General features: G+C 49.2%; 1 protein-coding gene across 1 annotated transcript in view; it reads right to left on the bottom strand.

Annotated features, from left to right (window-relative positions):
• NNT (nicotinamide nucleotide transhydrogenase) overlaps positions 1 to 1859 on the bottom strand; it is a 149555-nt gene extending 147696 nt beyond the window's left edge. The window contains exon 1 of the mRNA XM_085845195.1: positions 1838 to 1859. The gene's annotated coding sequence lies outside the window, so the exon portion shown is untranslated. The remainder of the gene's footprint in view (positions 1 to 1837) is intronic.
• Between the last annotated feature and the right edge of the window lie 11860 nt (positions 1860 to 13719).

Below are 13719 nucleotides of genomic sequence, written 5' to 3'. Positions count from 1 at the left end.
GGAGCGGTTACTCATGCAGAATGTTGTGATGCTAATTATGACATCATAGATCACGTGGTGTGGCAGCCATGATGGAAAAAAGGAAAAATTTTGGTCCCTTGGATCACTGAAACCGCAACAAGGTAAAGTTGAAACTTGGCACATGAACACGATTCTACATGGGGAATAAGTGTGATTTTTTTTGTTGACGATGTCAGAGGTGCATTCATTGAGGATTTTTGAAAATTGTCTTATGTTGATCTTTGGCTGATGTTGACCTCAAAAGAAACACAACTATATCACATGGTCATGTTTCAATTTCTTCCATTGAATGATTTTCGATGTTCGCTCTTTTTGCATGAATGTAACGCAACAAGAACACGGACGGAACGAAATTGATGTCGATTGAAACATGTCGAATTCAACCGGATAAAGTCCTACGGCGATGGGGGTGTGGTGAAGCGTCAGGCAACGGATATTTTCCAAGTCGTAATCACAACCCTACACGTTGGCGGCCTGGGATATTGGTCGTTCTGCTTACCATGGAGCAATAAGGCAGTCCGGCAGCACCTCAGGCGACAGAGCAGCCGTATTTAGGGAGGACACTGCTCTCCCCAATCCGGGGACAGGACTAGAAAAGGTGTCCCAAAAATCATTTGTTCCACTGAACCCGGTTAGCAAACCGCGGCTGACGGGTTATCTCTTATTGCGGTTGAAATAGAAGGAAAATAAAAACTAAACGGAAAATTATGACTTTTGCAGCTTGGAATATTCGAACTCTCCAAAGCGAACGGACTGTGGAACGGAGAACTGCTATTATCGGAATGGAACTTGATAGATATGGTATCGATCTTGCAGTACTGAGTGAAACCCGACTTGCAGACACTGGTCAAATATGTGAAAATACATCCGGATATACTTTTTACTGGAGCGGTTTTCCATAAACACAAAACGGATGTACAGGGTCGCTTTTGCGATAAGATCTACGATTGTGAAGAACCTGTCAAGCGTACCGAAAACAATAAGTGAGCGGTTGCTGTCTGTCAAACTCCCAATCAGCAAAAACAGAAGTGCAACTATAATCAGTGCGTATGCCCCCACCATGACAAATGATGATGTCACGAAGGAAGCTTTTTATAAGCAGCTCGATGAATTGCTGCGTCAAATCTCAAAGGATGAAAAATTGTCCTTGGTGATTTCAACGCTCGGGTTGGAACAAACCACGCAGCATGGCCTGAAACACTTGGTCGGCACAGAATTGGCAAGCTAAATTCCAACGGTCTATTACTTCTATCAAAATGTAAAGAATATGGGCTGACTATTACCAATACTATGTTTCAGCTACCTACAGCACACAAAACAACCTGGATGCACCCTCGAGCAAAACATTGGCACATGATCGACTATGCAATCGTACGAAGTCATGATCGCAAAGATGTGACAATCACAAAGTTATATAGGAATACGAGAAATATCTGTGGATGAGAGGAGTCAGGTTCGCACCACGACCTGTTCATGAAATTCAGGCCCTTATGCAGGATTTTCAATGGGGGGACCGGGGGGTGTGAAGTTTCAAAAAGTTGGACCAATGAAAGTATGATAACAGTACTTTTGTTTATATAATATCACAAGTAATGAACTAAGTTTATCATTAAAGTCTATCAAAGTAGTCTTTGTGATCGATGCTCGTGACAGGGAATAGAAAAGATTAGGAACAATGTGTTGGACACAAAATTAATGATCAAAAGCATGATTTTTCAATTACAATCTCACAGGTAAACATAAGCAGTATACAGCATAATGAGATGAGATGATCAAATTTTAAATACAAAGAGACAGGTACTTATCCTTCACTGACTCTTTTAGCAGGGTTCGAAATTCCAACCTTGGTACCCTGGTGAAAGAGTAAGAAAGATTAAACCCTGCAGAATGACTGGAATTACACTCTCACAGGTAAACATGTGCAGTAAACAAAATTGTCCAGTGAAGAATCACCTAAAAACAACTCTATTCAGTGAAATATAATTTTACATTATACAGTATGTGTATATATCTACATATATACATATATATATATATATATATATATATATATATATATATATATACATATATATATATATATATATATATATTGTTAAGTTTGAGGGGGGTATGCATTCAAAGGGTAATTAGGATGTTTAATTAGGTATGCCATGCTGTTCGAGTGTACCAGGATCTCGATGTAATAAGTAGCAATTCAGTGGTGATAAGTTGTCTAGTAAATGTTCATTTCTTCAGGGGGGAAATGATAATTGTCACGTAATTAGATAGGGATACGGGATAGGGTAAGCGTGTCTGCGTAAACCCCTTTTAGTATTCTCTGGAGGCTTGCCGTGACGTCACAGGACAGTGCTGCGGATGGCTCCGCCCCGTGATCACGATTGGCGGAAGGCGACGGCGCAGGGCCAATAAAACGGCTCGATTGGAAGTGACGAGGACGGGAGGATAAAAAGGCTCTGTTCGGGGAAAAGGTGAAGAGGAAGAAGATCGGGACAGAAAAACGGTTCTGGTGGAGGCTGTTGTGCTGGGAGCGTGCTGTGTTGTTGCGCTGATTCGATCCTGGTTTTCACCGTGTCTCGAGGCCTTGCTGTGCTTCGTGCCTCAGCTCGGTTGGCTCTGGGGTTCTGCTGGCTCTGAGTAGGGGGTCGAACGGCGGGCGGACCTGCCTCCCTCTCCTGCTCGCAATTTGGCGCCAGAACTGGTTCCCTGGCGGCTGTGAGCGGACTTGGGCCAAGACCAGGAGGTCGACAGCACCACGGTGTCTCCTGCCCCCCTGACGAGAACAAGGCCAGCTCATCCAACGCCAATCCAGGTACTGTTGCGTCCACACCACGGGCCAGCCTGACCACCAGGACCAGCTATGTTTTGTGTGTGTGTGTGTGTGTGTGTGTGTGTGTGTGTGTGTGTGTGTGTGTGTGTGTGTGTGTGTGTGTGTGTGTGTGTGTGTGTGTGTGTGTGTGTGTGTGTGTACCTGGCGCCTTAGAGGGTTTGAGATTTGTATATTCATTGGAATTGTCTGTGTTTTCCCCACGCCCGAACCCACACCACCATCCCGTCGAATCGCCACGGATCCCTCTTCTTGCCGAGTCTTGTTATTTCTGGTTAGAGAAATAAACATCATCAACTCAGTGAAAAGCGACTCTTGCCACCTTCCTCGTCCCGTTTGCGGTAGAGCGATTAGAACCGCCATCTTTGGGTTATAAATAAATAAACCGCCTCCATCGTTTCGGCTCATTCTACGTTGGCGGGACTGTTCAAGTCCCGTGGACGTCACAATATATATATATATATATATATATATATATATATATATATATATATATATATATATATATATATATATATATATATATATATATATATATATATATATATATATATATATATATATATATATATATATATATATATATATATATAGACCCACCCACATCTCTCACCTGTGAATGGAGGGAATAGCCAATAAGCTCTCACAGAATAAACTAAACTCAGATGGCGAGAATAAATCAACGAGGATTATATAAATAATTGACCCTCCCACACGCCTCTTGCCGAAGAAGCTGCCAAAAGCAACCCAAGAATACCTACACAAGGTAACCATTAAGCTCTTTCGAACCCTTCCCAGAGTTCCTCACCAACTATAAGGATGTTCACACATAGGACACACGTGAGAATCCCAATGCTACACACCCCCTCAGCTACCAGACCGGTTTCATCACTTATTAGCAAATCATCAGCAATAGTGTAGACAGCAATGCATGCATACCAGTGAGGCTCCCAAACATGTACCATGTGCAAACGTCAAAAGCCGTCAATATATAAATAAAGAAAGACCCACCCACATCTCTCACCTGTGAATGGAGGGAATAGCCAATCAGCTCTCAACTCATCAACTAAACCCAGGTGGCTAGGATTATAGAAATATTTGACCCCTCCAACACTCCTCTGGCCAAAGAAGCTGAATGAAGCAACCGAAGAAGAAGCAACCCAACCCAAGCTGCATAAAGCAACCCACACCCCCTCAACTACCGGGTGTGTAGCATTGGGATTCTCACGTGTGTACTAAGTGTGAACTTCTTTATAGTTGTTGAGGAACTCTGGGAAGGGTTCGAAACAGTGTAGTGCTTACCTTATGTAGGTATTCTTGGGTTGATTTTGGCAGCTTCTTCGGCTCAAGGACTATGGGAGAGGTCAATTATATCTATGTATGTATATATATATATATATATATATATATATATATATATATATATATATATATATATATATATATTACAGCGCAGGTGCGTCGGCCGCGAACCAACCGCTCTGAACGGAGCCGCAAGTCGAATCCCCCCGACCGATCGCCCGGAATATAGATCGCCGCCTGGATAAGTCCGAGCAACGGGTCCTTGTACAAGAACCGAAATACGCCAATGGGCAGATCACGTGGGGTAGGGTCAATTGCCAATCTTCAACGTACTTAAATACCCACGTGATCCAACTACCGGGGTATTCCACCCTTGACGCAACTCGTTCGGAACAAACCGCTGAGGCGAGCCTGTCCCGTGCGCGATTCCAAGCGGCTTAATCGCCGAGAACCGTCGGTCCAAATGTCCCCCTTTTACGGCAAACCAACGGCTTTCTAACTCCCGACACACGAAATGCTCAGTCAATGAAAGAATCGACGCGACGAGCTGAAAACATTTAACAATTGGGGTATTTATTAATAATAATGGGGAACTCGGGAAGCACGTAAGAGCAGAACTATTCCGACTATACGAAATGCAATGCAAAGATTTACAGCACACAAAGCACTTAACAATTTCCTACTTATGAGACGGGCCCACGGACACACGTACGCACACACATACACACACCCAAGTAATGGCGGCAGAGGCCTTTAATAACGGGCTTCAGCTCCGAGGACAGGTGAGCTGAAACCCAGAACCTATCTCGAACCTCTCCACCTCGTGTGGTCTTCAAGTTGTTCGGACCTGGGCTCCAGCGAGAGCGAGCTGGATCCAATCGCCATGAGCCGCGATCCTTCCCGAGCTCCCGAGAATCCTCCCGCGCTTCTCAACACGTGCTCGTGAGACGAGGCGCCGATCCTTCCCGTCGTTGTGTCGCTTCCCCGAGGAACCACCTCCAAGAAGAGGACGATGAGTTTCACCAAGCCGGGAACCAAACGGAGAACAAATAGCTCCACGAAACAAGAAGAAGAAGAAGCCACCATTCGCAGCTCGAGCCGAGCAACCAGCTCAACTTTCCTCCAAAACAAAGCAGCTCGAAGCAAAAAGCTCTCCCGAGCCAAGCAGAAGCTGAAGCTCACTGAACCACCAAAGCAAAAAGCCTCCAAAAAGCCTCCTCCGGAGCTCACTGAGCCAGCCAAAGCAAAAAGCTTCCGAAGGCCTCAACCCGAACCCAAGCCAAACAGGACCCGAAGGTCTGCTGAACGACTACCGTCAACTCCCCACTTCAACTCCGAACACTTCAACTTGGGCCTTGCCCTCAAATTTTCATTCATGCCCTCACACAATTTCCTGGCTGGGCAGCGTGGCTCAACTGGCAGGAACTCCCCCTCTGCCGAACTCTAACCATGGCACCCCTTGGCCCGCAGGCTGCCTCCGAGCGCAGCTGCTCCCTACAACGCAGGCGGTTGCCCTCTCTGGCATTGCCCCCCCCTCCGATGCCCACGTGGCGTGTTGATGCCCCGGGTCCCTTTCCGAGGGTCGCCCGTACCCACTACACTGCCCCCGTGGCATTCTAGCGCTACGGGTCCCGTTTCCGACGGGTCGCCCGTGCCCACTACACTATCCCGGCCCCTCTTGGGCCCTTGGCCTACTCTGGCCGACTAGTCCGGTGCCCAGGGTGCCCACTAAACAAAACTCACTTTTTCACAGCCACGCTCCCAGCCGGTCCATGAACTCTTGCACCCCTCCAAACGGGTTTCATGCCTTCTCTCGACACCAACAAAACGACCTCCTGTTAGTAAATTTAACTACCCACGAACTAACATTAAACTGACGCTGGGGTCACTTGGGTGGGAATCACTCCTCCCCCCAATCAGTCATTGCACCATGTATACCATATTTGCTCCAATCACACACTTGGGCCTGCTGTCCCATACTAACTCATTGGACACTTCACTCTTTTCCACTCACACCAACACTCTATACTGCCATTCTTCCTGATTAAATCCCCTGACTAACTCGTGCTCCCTCGTCATCCCTTAAAACTCATGCACGTTCCATTTACTCTACGGAGATAAACTACGTCTCCACTACACATTCAAAGTCTGTCTGTGTCTCCAAAAATCCCCCAAAAATTCCCATTTCCTAAATCTAAACTGAAATCCCTCTAACTAATTCATTCCACGGGCTCCATGAGGAACGACCCATGCCCCCATGAAGCCGGTCAAACTACCGCTAACCCATCCCTCTAACTAGTACTTCCTGTGCCCCCAAACAGGAGGGTCTTCCACCCCCTGCCTGGGGCTCGTATCCACTCGAAGTGGCGAGGCTTGCTTCTTTTGTTTTCCTGCGCACACCAGCGCGGAAATTCGCAACCTCCCGTGACGTCATGGCAGCTGTTCGCGCTTCGCTCCTCGTCCCCTTGGACAGTAACATCCAGCAGGGATTCCCTTCTGCCGGATTTCAACCATGCAGCCACGACGTCACTGCGTATCCCAAAGCAAGCCCCGCGTTCGAGGGGTTCCCCACGCGGGCACATGTGCTCTGCCCGTCCGCAACCCACGCCGCGGAATCCCCGATGACCTCACTCGCACCCCGAACCTGCACGATTTGTCGCGCAAGCCGGGGTACGCATAACGCATCGGTGGAGCCGCTTCGCACGCTCTGCGAACAGAACGTGCAACGCAGGCCACATGGAGCTTTACAAACACACTCGCCCGGAGAACCCGTCAATCAAATTCACAATCCAGCCTACCTTTTGTCCGTCCGCGGGGTCGGCTTGTATCCACCGCGGGCGTTTCCGGACCGGATTTCACTCACGTAGGCGCGCACGTGGCGGCCTCGTGCGAAGCACGGTACTGACCTCGCACGCGCTGCTGTGCCAATCCGGCACGGTTACCAAAATAGCTACGGCCGCTACACGGCCTTTGTCCTTCGTCAGGCACCGTCTTTGTCGCACTCTCACGCGCACATTCTCACGTGCCCTGATGCTCACACACTCCACCATGGCACTCGGACACGCGGTTGTGCCTTCTCGCATACCAACCGCCATTTTTCTTTCATACCGCGACCTCACACACGCGGTTTCTTTCACACACAGCGCTTCTCCCTTAAACACCTTTTCACTCACGCATCGTGCTTCTTCCATACACGGGGTTTCACTCACACACGGTGAATCGCTTACACCGCCATAACACTTACACACGGGGTTTCACTCACACACGGTGAATCGCTTACACACGCCATAACACTTACACACGGGGTTTCACTCACACCGGGGAATCGCTTACACACGCCATAACACTTACACACGGGGTTTCACTCACACCGGGGAATCGCTTACACACGGGGTTTCACTCACACACGGGGAATCGCTTACACACGGGGTTTCACTCACACACGGGGAATCGCTTACACACGGGGTTTCACTCACACACGGGGAATCGCTTACACACGGGGTTTCACTCACACACGGGGAATCGCTTACACACGGGGTTTCACTTACACACGGGGTTTCACTCACACACGGGGAATCGCTTACACACGGGGTTTCACTCACACACGGGGAATCGCTTAAACACGGGGAATCGCTGACACACGCCATAACACTTACACACGGGGTTTCACTCACACACGGTGAATCGCTTACACACACCATAACACTTACACACGGGGTTTCACTCACACGGGGGAATCGCTGACACACGCCATAACACTTACACACGGGGTTTCACTCACACACGGTGAATCGCTTACACACGCCATAACACTTACACACGGGGTTTCACTCACACATGGTGAATCGCTTACACATGCCATAACACTTACACACGGGGTTTCACTCACACACGGGGAATCGCTTACACACGGGGTTTACTCACACACGGGGAATCGCTTACACATGCCATAACACTTACACACGGGGTTTCACTCACACCGGGGAATCGCTTACACACGCCATAACACTTACACACGGGGTTTCACTCACACCGGGGAATCGCTTACACACGCCATAACACTTGCACACGGGGTTTCACTCACACCGGGGAATCGCTTACACACGCCATAACACTTACACACGGGGTTTCACTCACACCGGGGAATCGCTTACACACGGGGTTTCACTCACACACCGGGGAATCGCTTACACACGGGGTTTCACTCACACACGGGGAATCGCTTACACACGGGGTTTCACTCACACGGGGAATCGCTTACACGCGGGGTTTCACTCACATACGGGGAATCGCTTACACACGCCATAACACTTACACACGGGGTTTCACTCACACACAGGGAATCGCTTACACACGGGGTTTCACTCACACACGGGGAATCGCTTACACACGCCATAACACTTACACACGGGGTTTCACTCACACACGGGGAATCGCTTACACATGGGGTTTCACTCACACACGGGGAATCGCTTACACACGCCATAACACTTACACACGGGGTTTCACTCACACACGGGGAATCGCTTACACACGCCATAACACTTACACACGGGGTTTCACTCACACACGGTGAATCTCTTACACACGCCATAACACTTACACACAGGGTTTCACTCACACATGGTGAATCGCTTACACATGCCATAACAGTTACACACGGGGTTTCACTCAAACACGGGGAATCGCTTACACACGCCATAACACTTACACACGGGGTTTCACTCACACATGGTGAATCGCTTACACATGCCATAACAGTTACACACGGGGTTTCACTCAAACACGGGGAATCGCTTACACACGCCATAACACTTACACACGGGGTTTCACTCACACATGGTGAATCGCTTACACATGCCATAACAGTTACACACGGGGTTTCACTCACACTGGGGAATCGCTTACACATGGGGTTTCACTCACACACGGGGAATCGCTTACACACGGGGTTTCACTCACACACGGGGAATCGCTTACACACGGGGTTTCACTCACACACGGGGAATCGCTTACACACGGGGTTTCACTCACACACGGGGAATCGCTTACACACGGGGTTTCACTCACACACGGTGAATCGCTTACACATGCCATAACACGTACACACGGGGTTTCCAGCACGCATTTCGCCACACTCGTAACCACACACACCGGGACGACCACGCTGGGGATTTGCGCTACCTCAAGCGCTCCTGGGGTCTCCCAACCCCCCAAGCTCCGCGTGCACCCATTCACAGCACTCGCCCCCTCTACATCGCATGGCTCGACCGGACTCATCTCGTCGCGATCCGCCTCAAGTGGGCACAGTCCCTCCCCCCGTTCCTGAAGGAGGCCATCCTGCTGCTTGCATCGGGTCCCAACACATTCCACCAGCTCACCCCCATTGTCCTCCACTACCTCCATGTGTGTGTGTTCGTCCTTATCTCCCGCGTCTCTGTTATTTCTTTTACTATCCGTGTCTCCGTCTCCTCGTCCATTATTTCCATTTCTTCCTCGCTCCATTTTCCTTCCCATTTGAGTCGTTCTTCGTCTCTGAGCCTCTTTAGTTGTTCATTTTCTTTCCGGAGCTTTTCCATCTCCGTGGACTCAAATTTTGTTGTTTCCTTGAGGTGGTTTATTTCAAACTCGTATTGTTTTTGTTTTCTACCCCCACCGTCTCTCACGTTCTTCATTCTCCCATCTCATTGTTTCCTTCATTTTGTTGATTTCCTTTTCCTGTTTCATTCATTCTTCCTTCACTATCTCTGCGTACTTCAACCTTGCTTTCTTTTTTAATTGTTCTTGTCTTTCTTTTTAAATTTCTTTCACCCCCTGTCCGACCGTCATTATTTCGCCTGTCACGTCCTTCTTGCCCACCTCCATCGTGGACCACACACCTTCTACATTCCCTTCCGTTGATTAGATTTCTCCGCCACGTGGCCCCGCCATTTTGCACTTCACCGTCCGCGCTTCGTGGCGCGCAATCGCCATTGTGCCCGCCTGGAGACCTCGCTTCCATAAGCTGCCTTTCACCCCGTTGGGTTCGCGAATCGTTTATCATCTCTTGCATCATCCGCATACACATTTCCATCATCCGATCCATGGGCGGATTCGCACGTGGGGGGCGTTCATCCGCCGCCACAGCCACTGCGCCCATTTCGGACTCTGCATTTATTTGCGGGGAATAATCAACCTGCATAGCGGAGTCCTGCATGGTGATCTCTTCCTGGGCCTCTGGTTCCATTAACTCCACATCCACCTCACTACCCACCTGGCTCAACTCGCCTTGGCTGAACATTTTGCGTGCTGGGAATAAAATTTATAACGCTCGTAATTTGGGGACACGGGGGGGGGGGGGGGAGGTTGCTCCGTATACCCCTGATCCGACTCCGTGAATTTAGCTACAGAGGCGGAGGGGGCCGAATCGCACTCCTGAAGACCAATGTTACGGGGCCGGTGCGTCAGCCGCGAACCGACCGCTCTGAACGGAGCCGCAAGTCGAGTCGGCCCGACCAATTGCCCGGAATATAGATCGCCGCCTGGATAAGTCCGAGCGACGAGTCCTTGTACAAGAACCGAAATACGCCAATGGGCAGATCATGTGGGGTAGGGTCGATTGCCATTCTTCAATGTACCCAAATACCCACGTGATCCAACTACCGGATCCAACAAAGCAGCTCGAAGCAAATAAGCTCTCCCGAGCCAAGCAGTAGCCGAAGCTCACTGAGCCAGCCGAAGCAAAAAGCCTCCAAAAAGCCTCCTCCCGAGCCAGGCCTCAGCCGAAGCTCACTGAGCCAGCCGAAGCAAAAAGCTTCCGAAGGCCTCAACCCTAACCCAAGCCAAACAGGACCAGAAGGTCTGCTGAACGACTACCCTCAACTCCCCACTTCAACTCCGAACACGAACCAAGAAAGGATCTCCTCTTTATCTTTCTCCGCCTCCTCTCCCGCGCCCGGCGTGACTCATGCCCTTATGATCCTCCCCCGCTCAACCACGGGTGGGAGGGAGTTGTTGACATCATGAATCACAGGACGGCAGGGTTCTTCTTCCTCTTCGCAGAAGAGGGGGAGGGATGTCTCTATTGTTTCGTTCCCTAACTATTAAATCGATCCGCAGCGCATCTAATCGATTTCTAAACTTTAAACAATGGAAGGTGAGCTATCTAGGGAACAAGCACTTATCGACAGAGCTGACTAAAGGAACCTGTATGTTGTGTGCAATCGAATTCCAAATTCGTAACAATATATATTTGCAATCAAGTCGTTTTGAATTCACCTTAGGACTGTACACCCTCGAAAGTGGTAATTAATTAATTTTAATCCAAACATCGTCGATATACTGTATACATCATCATAAAGGAAATTTAGTGAGGAATCCGATGAGTGCACTTAGAAACATTAGAAAATCAATCTTCATAACACTTCACTTGCCTCCTGCAAGTTACAGCGCAGTGGCCTGCTCACTTGCGAAGGTGTCCATGGCAAACCATGATGGTCTCTCTTTAAATAGTCATTCAAAAGGATAATTAGAAACGATGGAATCATCAAACATCAAATGAAGAATTTCATCTTACTCACGGTGTGTATTCGTACTAAATGTGAAGATTAAGCGAGCGTTCATCCTTCTGCTCCAGTGGGAGGATTCCATCTTCCCTGAGCTCACCATGGGGCACGTGACTAGAAAATAATGCCTTTCTATAATGTGGACCTTTGTTGTTGGGGGGAGGTGCTTAGTGGACCTTTTTTGTTCAGGGGAAGTATTGTTACTAATCTGGAACCCATCGCACACAACAGCCAGAGTCCTTATAGATCAGTTATATCGGTATGTGTTCCTAGTTAGGGTCCCGTCCCTTGTTTAATGGGTAATTAAGTGTATGTGCGCTGTGAAGTTGTTTTATAGTCAGGTCTTTAAATCCTTAGATCCGACAAACCAACCACTCTGCCACTGAACTAGCGCTTTACAGCGCGTTCCCAATCACAACTCCTCCACTAAACTAGCGCTTTACAGCGCGTTCCCAATCACAACTCCACTGAACTAGCGCTTTACAGCGCGTTCCCAATCACAACTCCTCCACTGAACTAGCGCTTTACAGCGCCTTCCCAATCACAACTCCTCCACTGAACTAGCGCTTTACAGCGCGTTCCCAATCACAACTCCTCCACTAAACTAGCGCTTTACAGCGCGTTCCCAATCACAACTCCACTGAACTAGCGCTTTACAGCGCGTTCCCAATCACAACTCCTCCACTGAACTAGCGCTTTACAGCGCCTTCCCAATCACAACTCCTCCACTGAACTAGCGCTTTACAGCGCGTTCCCAATCACAACTCCACTGAACTAGCGCTTTACAGCACGTTCCCAATCACAACTCCTCCACTGAACTAGCGCTTTACAGCGCCTTCCCAATCACAACTCCACTGAACTAGCGCTTTACAGCACGTTCCCAATCACAACTCCACTGAACTAGCGCTTTACAGCACGTTCCCAATCACAACTCCTCCACTGAACTAGCGCTTTACAGCGCGTTCCCAATCACAACTCCTCCACTGAACTAGCGCTTTACAGCACGTTCCCAATCACAACTCCTCCACTGAACTAGCGCTTTACAGCGCCTTCCCAATCACAACTCCACTGAACTAGCGCTTTACAGCACGTTCCCAATCACAACTCCACTGAACTAGCGCTTTACAGCACGTTCCCAATCACAACTCCTCCACTGAACTAGCGCTTTACAGCGCGTTCCCAATCACAACTCCTCCACTGAACTAGCGCTTTACAGCACGTTCTCAATCACAACTCCTCCACTGAACTAGCGCTTTACCAGACTCCCCTTGCTGTCCAATCAGGAGCGAACAGCGCGCCAACACACCTGATCCCTGTCCAACCAAGCGTGCACAGAGTGTCCGACACCGAGGCTCCACCCCGCTCAGGGAGCGGATAAAAGACCAGGCTCCCTTTGGAGGGGTGTTCTTGTGTTCTTGTTGGGGTTCGTGTTCGGGTTAATGTTCGTGTTGGTGTCGGAGCCTGGTTGTGTGTTGGAGGCTGAGGATAATCATTTGCTTCGCCTGCCTCGCCGCCTCCTCGCTTGTTTTTGCCATCCGGATCGTGCTGGCGACTGCCGCTCCACTTCTGGTGCCTTCGTCCTTGATGCCACGTGAAAGCTGCGGGTTTGAGTCCCGCCACTGAGTCGGATCGTCGAAGACCGCACGAGGCGGACAGGTCCAAGCATAGGCTCTGGTCTCCAGCTCACCTTTCCTCGAGCTGGAAGCCTTCAATAAAGACCCAACGAGGTCCGTTTCTTTTGGGTATGTGTCTGTGTGTGGGCCTCGTCTCTTAAGTAGAATTGTTAAGTGCTTTTGCTCACTGTATGTTGCCTGCCTGATATTCGGATAACTCTGCCCTTACGTGCTTCCCGCCCTGATTATTATTGTAATAAATTTCCCTGTTGTTGAATGTCCCAGCTCGTTCCCTGTCATTTCTTTTATTGGCTTAGCACGGTGCGTGTTGAGAAATATCGAGCCAGTAAATTGTTCATTTGGACCGACGGGCCTCGGTAACTTCTGCTCGGGTTACACACGGTTTGGGCAC

The sequence above is a fragment of the Eptatretus burgeri genome, chromosome 1 (genome assembly GCF_056783735.1).
Source record: "Eptatretus burgeri isolate ZD-2024b chromosome 1, Ebu_testis_v1, whole genome shotgun sequence".
Lineage (NCBI taxonomy): Eukaryota > Metazoa > Chordata > Myxini > Myxiniformes > Myxinidae > Eptatretus > Eptatretus burgeri.
Note: the sequence above shows the minus strand (reverse complement) of the source record. Positions and strands in the feature narration are given on the sequence as shown.